The following is a 10596-nucleotide window of genomic DNA, read 5'->3' as shown; positions in this document are numbered from 1 at the left end:
AGGGTATTCGTCTTCTTCAAGAAGACTATCATCATAAAGATTTATTGAACTCTTGGGCTTCTCATCTGATGGAGACTTCAATCTCTCTTCATACCCTACATCATCAATATGAAGTTTCTTCTGGACCTGCAAGAACTCTTCTTCTGTAGGTAGCCCCCCCTTTTCGTATTCTATGATTTGATTAATACACGTATGTAAGGCTATAGAGCTATCTTGGAAATCCTCTCCCTCAACATCAAGACTTGCTAGTGGTTCTTGTTCATAACCTATAAAATTCATGTTATTTTTGCCCCAACCTGCAAGGATTGCTAAAAGCAACAATCTTCTCTAAGATAAAAAAAATGTTGAATATCATTTAGCAACACATATCTCTTCTTGTTGATAAGATAAGTGGGAAATGTTGGAACACATGCAAGAGGACATTCTTCATCAACCTGTGCACTTGGCTCGATCTCCTTTTCTTCCACCATTGTGATATTGTCACTCTTGAACAAACCTACATCAAAACCTTGGACAAGTTGATTCTCAACATCTTCTTGGAACATCTCCTCCTTCTCTTCGACCTCCTTATCCATACTTGCAATATCCTCTAGCTTTCCCTGTTGGTCTATATCTGGAGAAGAATTTTCCATGTACTGAAGATACACAATAAATCCAATGTCCTTGTGGATTAGAAGGCATTGGTGTTGATACCTGTGGAAAGGGCAACATGTTTCTTTCTTTCTGAATTCCTCATCAATGAGGTTGAACCTGCCTAGCAAAGTTGACCTGGATGTACTGGTGGCTCCCACAACATCACTGTAATGAACAAATCCATTGACTTCCAAATCTTGCACATGTCTATCATAAAAACATCTGTACTCCTTAAGTTTATCTTCAAGATCCTCCAATAACTCCTTCAAATAAAAAGGAACATTGAAATTTTCCCTGATATAGCCAAACTTGGAAGAATTTCCAATGGTGTGTAAGAAATCAAAGAGCCTATCATCAGATGTCTCCATTAGCTCCTTCTCATCCATTCCTTCCAGAGATAGCTTCCTCTTTGTTATCTTGACCAGGAAAAGATTTGTCCCTGAAAATAAAGCAAAATAGCAACAATATCCAATAAAACAAGATGGAACCATGGAAAGAGGCCCCAAAATTACATTTTTCAAGACAAAAAAATCAAAAAAGGAGAAATTTTTTTAGTTGACTGGTGAAATGCGAAAATTAAAGTGTCCAAGGCAAATGCCTGTGAAGAAATCGCGTTTCACCGGACACTACCTTGAAGACGAAAATTATTTCAATATCTCACCAGTGAAACACAATACTTAGCAAAATATCACTAACAGGGACATTATTTTGCGTTTCACCGGTCAAAAGATCCAAATCAAGAAGAGAAACATGAACTATAAATTAATTCTATGAAAACACAGAAATTTATGATAAAATCCTTTCTGAAAAAGCTATGCTACTTTTAATAGATACAAAGCACATAACATCTGTAATTATTCAAGTGTTATTAAAAATTCTTTCTATATTAATTAAATTTATTCTGTTAAAATACTTGTAATAAAAAAATTTTGTTACCTATCAAAGATTGTTGAACTGCTCTTCACACAGGAAGCAATGACCTTGAAGGGAAGTCGAGACGAAATTTCGATAGAAAAGAAGACAATGTCGGAGAAATGGCTTCGAAATGCTTTTATATTGACCGTTAAGCATGTGGTGATAGTTCCAACGAAAATTTCATGAAATGATGGAAAAATAAACGGGACTGCAAATTTGGATGAAATTTTCAATATTTTTGCATGCACGAAATGTCTCAGAATACGTACACACGTGTCTCACTTAACACATCATATCAAACTCCTCAGAAGACGTGCGCACTCCCTTTTTTCGAAAATACGTCACATGTGTGTTACATAACACTTTTCCAAGTAATTCTTGTACCATAGATAAAAAAATTTCGGTAAGCGAGAATACGTCACACGTGTATTACTTAACACTTTGCCAAGAACTTTGAGTCCATGCAAATTCACCGCCTTCGCCTTTCACCGCATTTTCAGCAAGCAGAAAACATTGCTACTCCGCCTTTACCTTTGGTGTTCCTTCCAATCTCCAAGCATTTCACTGCTTCCCCAACAAAGGAAACCTTCGAGCATATTCTCGTCATTAGGCTGAGACTGTGAAGAATAAGCTAAAAAGAAGGTATGGTTTTCTGCATATTGCTTTCCAATAATAGGCTCCATTCAATGCATTCTTTTGATACTTTTCCTTAATCCTTTATGCTATTATAAGCTTATCAGCACTACAAAAGAATTTTTTCCACAGTGGGAGCATTCCTTAATGTTGTGGAGATTTAAGGAAATCTTCAAACTTCTTCCCTAATTCTGTGGATATTTTATGTAATTTTAAAAGCTTTCCTTAGATCAAAGCTCTTTTTTCTTGGTTTTGTCGATTTCTTTGCTATTCATGAGTTGTCCGGTGAAACGCGAGAAGAACGTGCTTCAAGGATGCCTCCTGTCTTAAATTCGTGTTTTACTGGACACAATGGACAACAAGTCCGGTGAAACGTGAAAAGAAGCAGCTGCAAGGAGGCGCCTTGCTTGACAATCGCGTTTCACTAGGCACGCTCGAGAAAAATTCAGCTGAAGCGCGAAAACGACATGCAGCATGGATACCTCTTGTCCGAGACTCGTGTTTCACCGGACATGCTGGAGAAGAAGTGACATGTCTTTTTTTGACAGATGGCTAGGACTAAGGCAACAACAAGAAAGAAGAATTTTGATCCTAGGGATTTAACATCAAAGATTCATCAGTCTTCAAAGACTCAGAAGCTCTCTAGAAAGTCAAAGCCAAAGAGAAAGTTTTCTCAAAATGTCAGGTGCCTAAGGGAGATTAGGAAGGCAGTAAAGGCTCTTGACAATGCAATTCCAAAGTTGTCTTTTTAGAGGCTTGTCAGGGAAATTTGTGACAAATATAGTTTGGATAGTTTTAGATGGACAAGAACAGCTCTTAATTGTATACAAGAAGTCACAAAGGATTTTTTAGTTGAGTTTTTTCAAGATGCCTATATTTGTGTTGCTCATGCTTATGGGCTCACACTCATGGACAAGGACATGGTAATTCTTAGGAGGCTAAGGTATAGATTTTTAAAGGTCCTTGATCCAATTCCCCTCACTGATGTGAAGACATTTAATATCCTTAATGTGCCCCCAAGTAGGAGAAAGAAAGATGATTATGGTCTCAGGATTGAGGATGTCACCTATGAGAGGGATACAAGGCAACATGAAAAAGAGGAGAAAGCTAAAGAGGAATAGGCAGATAAATGGAGAGAGTATAGGAGGCAAAGGGTTGAAGAAAGGGAAACAGAGCAACTAGAGTCCTTTGAAAATGAGCTAGCCACCCTTCTTGAAGCAACTAATCCAAAAGGATTCAGTGTGTTTTGTTTCTTACCTAGTGACTTAGGCAAAAGAACTGAGGTTATCTCCTTTGATGCTATATGTGTTCAGATTCTTAAGGATAAAAGAAGAGAAGTAAATGACAGTATTATTCTTGTTGGCCTAAGGTATATCCATCCATAATTACTTATACTTTTTGATATTTTTTTAACAATAAGATTTTTCTTGTTTATACTCACTATTTCTATGCCTTTTCTAGGTGTATAATGTATGAGTTTCCTTTGGATATACAACAAAAAATTGAGGTTCTTGATCCATCTATCTCATTCTTTATGAGGAACGAGCTTGATACAAGTTTTATTGAGCACTGGTTCAATCTGATTGACTTCGATACTTTGGAGCTCCTTATAATTCCATATAATGAAAAGTAAGTGATTCAATATTCTATTAGAGTTTTTGAGATTTTATCCTACTAATTTGTTGAGATATGATTGGCTTTAGTTCTCATTGGAGCTTCATTGCAATAGACCTTGTGGATAAGCAATGTTTTTTAATCAACTCTATGAAAGGAAGCCATGGAAATGCTAAATTGTAAGTTATATTATCCAAGGGCTCCTTGATATTTCAATTCTTTTTTTTGTAAGTACTCTAAATTTCAACATATTTTATATATAGAGGTGCCAAAAGATTAATTGAAGAGCTAGAGAAAAGACCCCCTATGCCGTCTGATTTGCTTGCAACAATGCAATATAGACAAGTTGCAGTAAGTTATTCATTAAAATAATTGAAACATGAGTTTATTCTATGAACTACCATCTGTCCTCTTTATAGTTTTACTTTGTGTTGGTGGTTGTAGTGTCCCCATCAGGATGATAGCCATTCTTGTGGTGGCTGGAGAGTGATTGCAAATGCTAGAAGAATGGTTAACTTTGTTTATCTTAATGATGATAAACATGTAAAGGTAATATGAAAGATGCTAAACTTTAATATAGATATTAATTGCAAATAGTCCATTGATGATAAAAATATAGTCTATTGTAAGAACAATAGTGAACTAAAACTCTTTTTTCTATAAATGTGTGACAGTTTTCGAAGGATTGCTATACATCTGAGCATATTTGGTACATCAGAGCAAAGCTCTTGAAGTATATAATGGTCAATTGTATACATCCAACAACAGAGATTGGTGGGGATTTGCACCATGAAGGAGATGCGGTGCCTATAACCACGGAAGGCAAAGCCACAGCTTCAACACCTTCTATACCCAAGACATCAAAGAAAGGCAAAAGGACTCCTAGAAAGGATAATTCTCCATAAAAGAAATAGCTTTGCCATATCACCTTGTAAGCCTTCATATATAGAAATTTGCCCTTCAGCCCTTGCATATCTCATAGAGATGGTAGATAGACATCTGCTACAAAATTTGTACATATATTTTATATTGATAATAAAGATATCTTTTCTTAAATGTCCTTGCATTGTATATTATTTTCTCTCCTTTTCGATATCTACAAAAAATAAATTACAAATGTTTGTTAGTTAGAAAGTGAGATCTTGATATACATCTAAGTAGATATAATATGATGTGAAAACTTACTCGTTTCTTGTCAAGTTGGAATACAAAGGAGCATGGTAGTTCAATGTCTTTATTTTGTAAATCCATCCTCACTTGATGTAGCGTACATGATTTTCTGATATTTAAGATTGCAATAATATCCTCGTTGAACCAAATATCAAGATCCACTATAGGATCTTTGCTGAAATCATTAAGATTCTGGTCTAAAGCAACTAGACTACTACCAACAAAATGCCATCGACTATAGTAAAAGCTAAGGATAAAATTTTGAGTAGCAATCATATATTTACAAGCTATAGAGTCTTAATCTATCTTACATATAATTTTTCATTATGTCCTTGTATCCCATCCTTCATCAACAAATTGTGTGATATGATCATATGTTAGTCTCTTCACTGAAAGCATGGTTTTTGTTATTCTTATCTCCATATTAGAGAAGAAATCAATAAATATATTAATAGGCATAAATAAAGTAACTTTGCTTAGCCTACTTGAGATATTAGATTTTAGTGCTTTCTGGATCTCAGAAAATATCTTACATCTATAGCCCTCACTAGTAGCTGGACTTGGCAAAGGCCACTCAAAGCTTGAAAATTTTGGCAAAGGAAGGAGTTTTATTGATCCCCATTGGCAACGCCGCATAGGAATAACATAAGAATGGTCATAAAAGAATATTCCATTCTCTGCAAGCTCTGTCTTCTTTCTACCTCTATACATTTCTTCTCCAATTGAACCATGTATAACATCAATAACATCAATAATAGATTCCACTGGTTGCCATTCCTCAAGATTAGAGGGATAGACATCTACAAGACAAACAAATATTATAATGGAAAAACCTAAACCATGTTTAAGAAAGGAAAAACTTTAAGAATCAATTTCTTACAATTTGGTCTATGCATTGGAAGCTTTGAAGATCCAGGTTTCAAACACAGCTCTCTATGCGTGAAGACATGTTGCACTAGTACCTCTTTGATGCTATTCTTATTTGCTCCAAGCTTAAAATCTCGGATTCTACCCTTCCAAGCAGAGATAAACGAGCTCTCATGTCTTTGCCTTTTTCCACGTTTTGCTTGTTGCATGGTGATCCAACTACCTTTGCTAATGATAGTAGGAATCCATATCCCATCAGTTTGAAAACACTGATATGGATGTGATTTGGGAGCTTGGACGCCTTGTTGAAAGTCGAATTTCTGTATCCATGGTAGAAGAGAGAGAGACATGCACAAAGAGAGAGAGAGTGAGTGAGTGAGTGAGAGGACTAGGCTACCATAACGAAGGGAAAAACAATAGAGGAATAAAAGAAAGGAGGGAAAAAACTGAGCGCCATGCTTTTCACCAATTTGAATTTCGATTACACCAGTCATTATCATTAATCTAGAAAGATCATTAAATAAAAGTAGCCGAGACTCTATGCCATTAATGCAAAAGATGTCATAACCACGAATATAAGAGACTAAAAATACATAATAAAAATATAAATTCGTAATATTATTATATTTATATATTTTTGTAAAATAATTTTTTAATTTTTTTAAATAGAAGTTCCGTTACGAAGGCTTTGCTCTTATTGGTCTAGAGCACTCTCTCTTCACATCCTAAAAGGCATTTTCGAGACCTCAAAACTCCCCTAATGAAAGAATCATGGCCATGTCCTCAGAAGGTATAGTTTGTCCATGAGATGCAAGCTCATCTCTCACATCCTCCAATTTATTGATGCAGTCCTTCATGGAAAAAGAACAATTGACACTGAGCATCCAAAGCTTCTTCTCAAGGAATATGCAATGGGTAAACATCTTAGGATGGTAGAGAGACACTATCTTCTTCCAAACCTCTACAACAATTTTCAATCTGCAAATATGCACTAGGACAAAATCCATCATGCTCACAAAAGGAAAAAGTTGAGCCAATCCCATAAGGCAGCACAATCCATTTTATTGATCCCAATGTGGGATCCTCCATCGCACAAGGTATAGGATGGGAAACAAAATCCCAAAGGTTGAAGGTGTAGAGAATACACTCCAGCTCACATGACTACAATGAATAGTTGGAACCATCCAATCAGTCGTTCTTGGGCAAGAAGGAAGTACAAGAACTTGCACTAAGGGTGCCATAGGAGGCATCTTAAGACTAGGGTGTTGAGTCTTTTGGGGAACATGGAGGGAAGAGGGAGGAGAAGCCTACTAGACAAACGAACTAGGTGACCTCCATTCTTTATGGTCTACATGAGAATCATCATGATAATCTCACTACCTTTTAGAGGAATGGTATGAACGCTTATCCTTTAAATCATCGATGCCTATAAATGAGTGATAAGACATCTTCAATGACCTGTAAAATTTCTAGAAAACCTATGTTGGCTATAGATAGCCCCTTGAGCAATGAAATCAACTACAGGTTTGTGAGAGAAATGAGGTACAGGATCCACTTGGAGGGGACAAACTATCACCTATACCAAAGATGACTGCATGTGTTGGTGGAGATAGTCAATGGCCACTAGGAGTGACTATGCTTTCAACAAAATGCAAAGGTTGACTGTCACTTGGCACCTAAATGGTTGCATTTCAACAACGTGGATGGGGAGGGCTACGGTAGTAGTCTAGGAAAGGTGTCTCAACTCTGGTCACCTCTGTCCCCTCTTGTTTGGTGATGATACCATGTGAGAGTGCCAAATAGAAGAAGGACACGAACACAGAGAGAAAGAAAGAGAGAGTTAGCAAGAAGAAGAAGGAAGAAATCTGCCACCACTGATTGATGACTAAAGAGAGAGACGGATGTTGAAGAAATTTGGGGATATCAAGATAGTATTAGGCAATTCGAGACAAGCTAGGAAATGCAAAAAATGCTAGAGGAAAGCACACTAATTGTGCACAAACAAAAGTAATTCATGTAAATACATACTAAACTATTAGAACTCCATATTCTCCATAAGACTCTGATAAGAGCTCAAACAAGGAGATGACAAACAGACAAACCCTAAAATAGGCGGCCTAATAGGAAGCACCATCCATAATGGGTGAGACCATTTTCCTGACAATGATTTTTATGCATAGGCTTTGGGGCCTCTTGAGATAGAGATACTCTAGACTTTCTCTAGAGACTTCTGGATAGCTAGCATTATTGGGTTACATTGAGTGCTTGAATGCTTAGATGAACACAAAGCTATAGCTACATAGGTTACATATGGATCATCTTGAATATCTATAGTACAACTTGGACTCCCATTTATTCAAAGCTAGTCAAGAGGAGCTCAATAGGATCATCAAAGTGGGAATTATTGTTAGCTACACACAATCGACACTTGGTTGATAGCACTTGAGATGATTCAAACAAGATACATGGATACACACTTGTCCCATTAAATATGGTATGCCATTGAATAGCTTTGAATGTCATCACACCAATTATAGATATAGATTTGTCACATGGAGTAGATTTCCTTCCTTGAAGAACGGGCTTTGCCAGCATTGGTAGCTTGAGTTGGAGATTGAGGAGCACTATATATGTAGGTGACTAGTGTACTAGGAGATCAAAGGGAACTTCTTCCTCTTGTTCCAAGAGGGATATGGACTAGTATCTAGGGTGATGGATCTCCCAAATTAGTGTAGCCTAGGACTCTTCTTAGATTTGCACTGACATACAAAACCTCCACGACTGAATCAATAGGAGTTCAAGAACTATTTGATCAAGGTTACAAGGATACAATCCTTAGCTACCTTCATGGTGATGAAAGGATTAGACTATGATATATTTCTCACAAGGCTCTGGATGCAAAAGTTGTGACTTCTAGAAGAAGATTAAGGTAATTGTCTAGTGTCTTTGGGAGCATGAAAGAGATGATATAAGTAGACCTCTACTGTGGATTTAGATGTCATGTCAATGACACTTTTGGGACATGAAAACCGAAGTAATCAAAACTAACCATGTGAACAAGTACATTCTCTTTCTTCTAGAGGAAGAACGAGATTGGATGCGTATATCGGCGACATTAGAACTACCTTCTTAGACAAAAATGAGTTAAGATGGGCTAATATTATGTTGAGTACTAGAAAGTCCCTAGCACAAACATCAAGATATCAAGTCACTATTGACTTAAGCCAAGATTTTATAAGTGAGATGAAGGATACACCCCTTGTTATTTTGAATACAATACAGAGGATTGATGTAAGAGCAATCCAAATAACAAATCTTGATCCTAAGGATGAGTACATCATACCTCTCGCTTACCTTCTGCGGGATCAATTGCATAGAAAGATGCTTTCCTCATTGCTAAAGAGTAGATGATAACATCCTCATCTATAATGCTTGGATACAATTTGGACAATTTTAGCTTGTGCCAATCAATGGTTGCATCAACCTATATGGGAGCAAACCATATTGAATGTTAGGGAAGCACATGATAATGATGACGATAATAATTGAAGATCTACCAAATCTTTTCTCTATATTGATTAATTGTGAAGGTGCTTTGCAAAAAGTAAAAATGCTATTTTTCAAGGGTCCTTTTAGGGGTTTTTCTTGGGGATACCTAACCCTTTGCATCCTTGCTTGGTGTGCTCTTCAAGGATCTTCTTGAGGATGTTTGATCATGTGCCTCTTTTTAAAAGTTCTTCTTAAAGACTCTTCTTGTGTTTTCTCCCAACCCCCTATTATTTTTTGTATGCCTCTTTGCTCAGCCAATGTTTCAACATTTGAGGTTTTCTTGCCTTCATTTATTTATTTTTTCTCTTGGGTATTGCACCCTTTCTAGTCTTCTTGGCCCCTCTAGGCCAACCTTTGAAGTTCCTATCAAATATTTCTACATTTGAGATCAAGTATTGCAACACTCCAATGTGGATCACCTCAATCAATAAGCAAAATCACAAAAAGAAAAGAACCCACCTCATTTAACATAGAATTATAAGAAACCTTTAATTACTCAATTTTGGCAAAGAAGGACGGCATAATAAACCTCTTTCAAATTCATTTTTGATCAGATAAATCCATCATTCTCATTTTTTCTTTGCCTAAGAGGAGGGGAACAAGAACAAAAAATCTAGATTTTTTGGAAGTTTATACATCAAGGGCCTTCAAGAAAGAAAATTAAACATTACATCAAAACAAGACTCAAACATCATAAAACCATTATATAAGCATTGACATGCATACAAGTAGGCTCTTGGGTTGTCAAATGCTATATCTGCAAATAAAGCTTCTAATCAAATGGGGATGATTGTTTTGCTTGTCTTGGGTTCCAATTATAGAAAGTGCCAAAACAATACGAAGACCATCAAGATAACATCAAAACATGAGAAATAGACACATCAAGCAGACTAACATGGTTAAGTAATTGATATCCTTGTCCTTTCATTGTAGAAATATGGTGCCTTCACGAAAATGCCTAAGTTATATGGGATCCCTCTGTCTTAACATCCACCTCCGTTTGGAACCTCACATTAAGTTATCCTTTGTTGCAAATATCCCTCATGAATCTAAGAATGGCATATTGGATTTTAGCATATGGACAACTTTTTGTGATCTCCTTGTTTCTCTTAAGGCTTAAGCATTCAATTGTTTACTCACCCTTCTCTTGATAGGATACTAGGATTTTCCAAGGTTGTCGCTGGATGGAATTTTGACTCATGAATCCCTCAAAGA

General features: G+C 36.4%; 1 long non-coding RNA gene across 1 annotated transcript; it reads right to left on the bottom strand.

The window, feature by feature from the left end:
• Positions 1-5475: 5475 nt before the first annotated feature.
• On the bottom strand, positions 5476-10300 carry LOC148015673 (uncharacterized). Its single transcript, XR_015688298.1, has 3 exons — positions 10277-10300; positions 5846-6152; positions 5476-5765 (listed from the first exon to the last, which is right to left on the bottom strand). It is a non-coding gene; the product is annotated as an uncharacterized LOC148015673 (long non-coding RNA).
• Between the last annotated feature and the right edge of the window lie 296 nt (positions 10301-10596).

This window comes from Lygodium microphyllum, chromosome 24 (genome assembly GCF_053477565.2).
Source record: "Lygodium microphyllum isolate KBCC chromosome 24, Lygodium_microphyllum_v1.1.10, whole genome shotgun sequence".
Classification (NCBI taxonomy): domain Eukaryota; kingdom Viridiplantae; phylum Streptophyta; class Polypodiopsida; order Schizaeales; family Lygodiaceae; genus Lygodium; species Lygodium microphyllum.
This window is presented reverse-complemented; position numbering and strand designations above follow the sequence as displayed.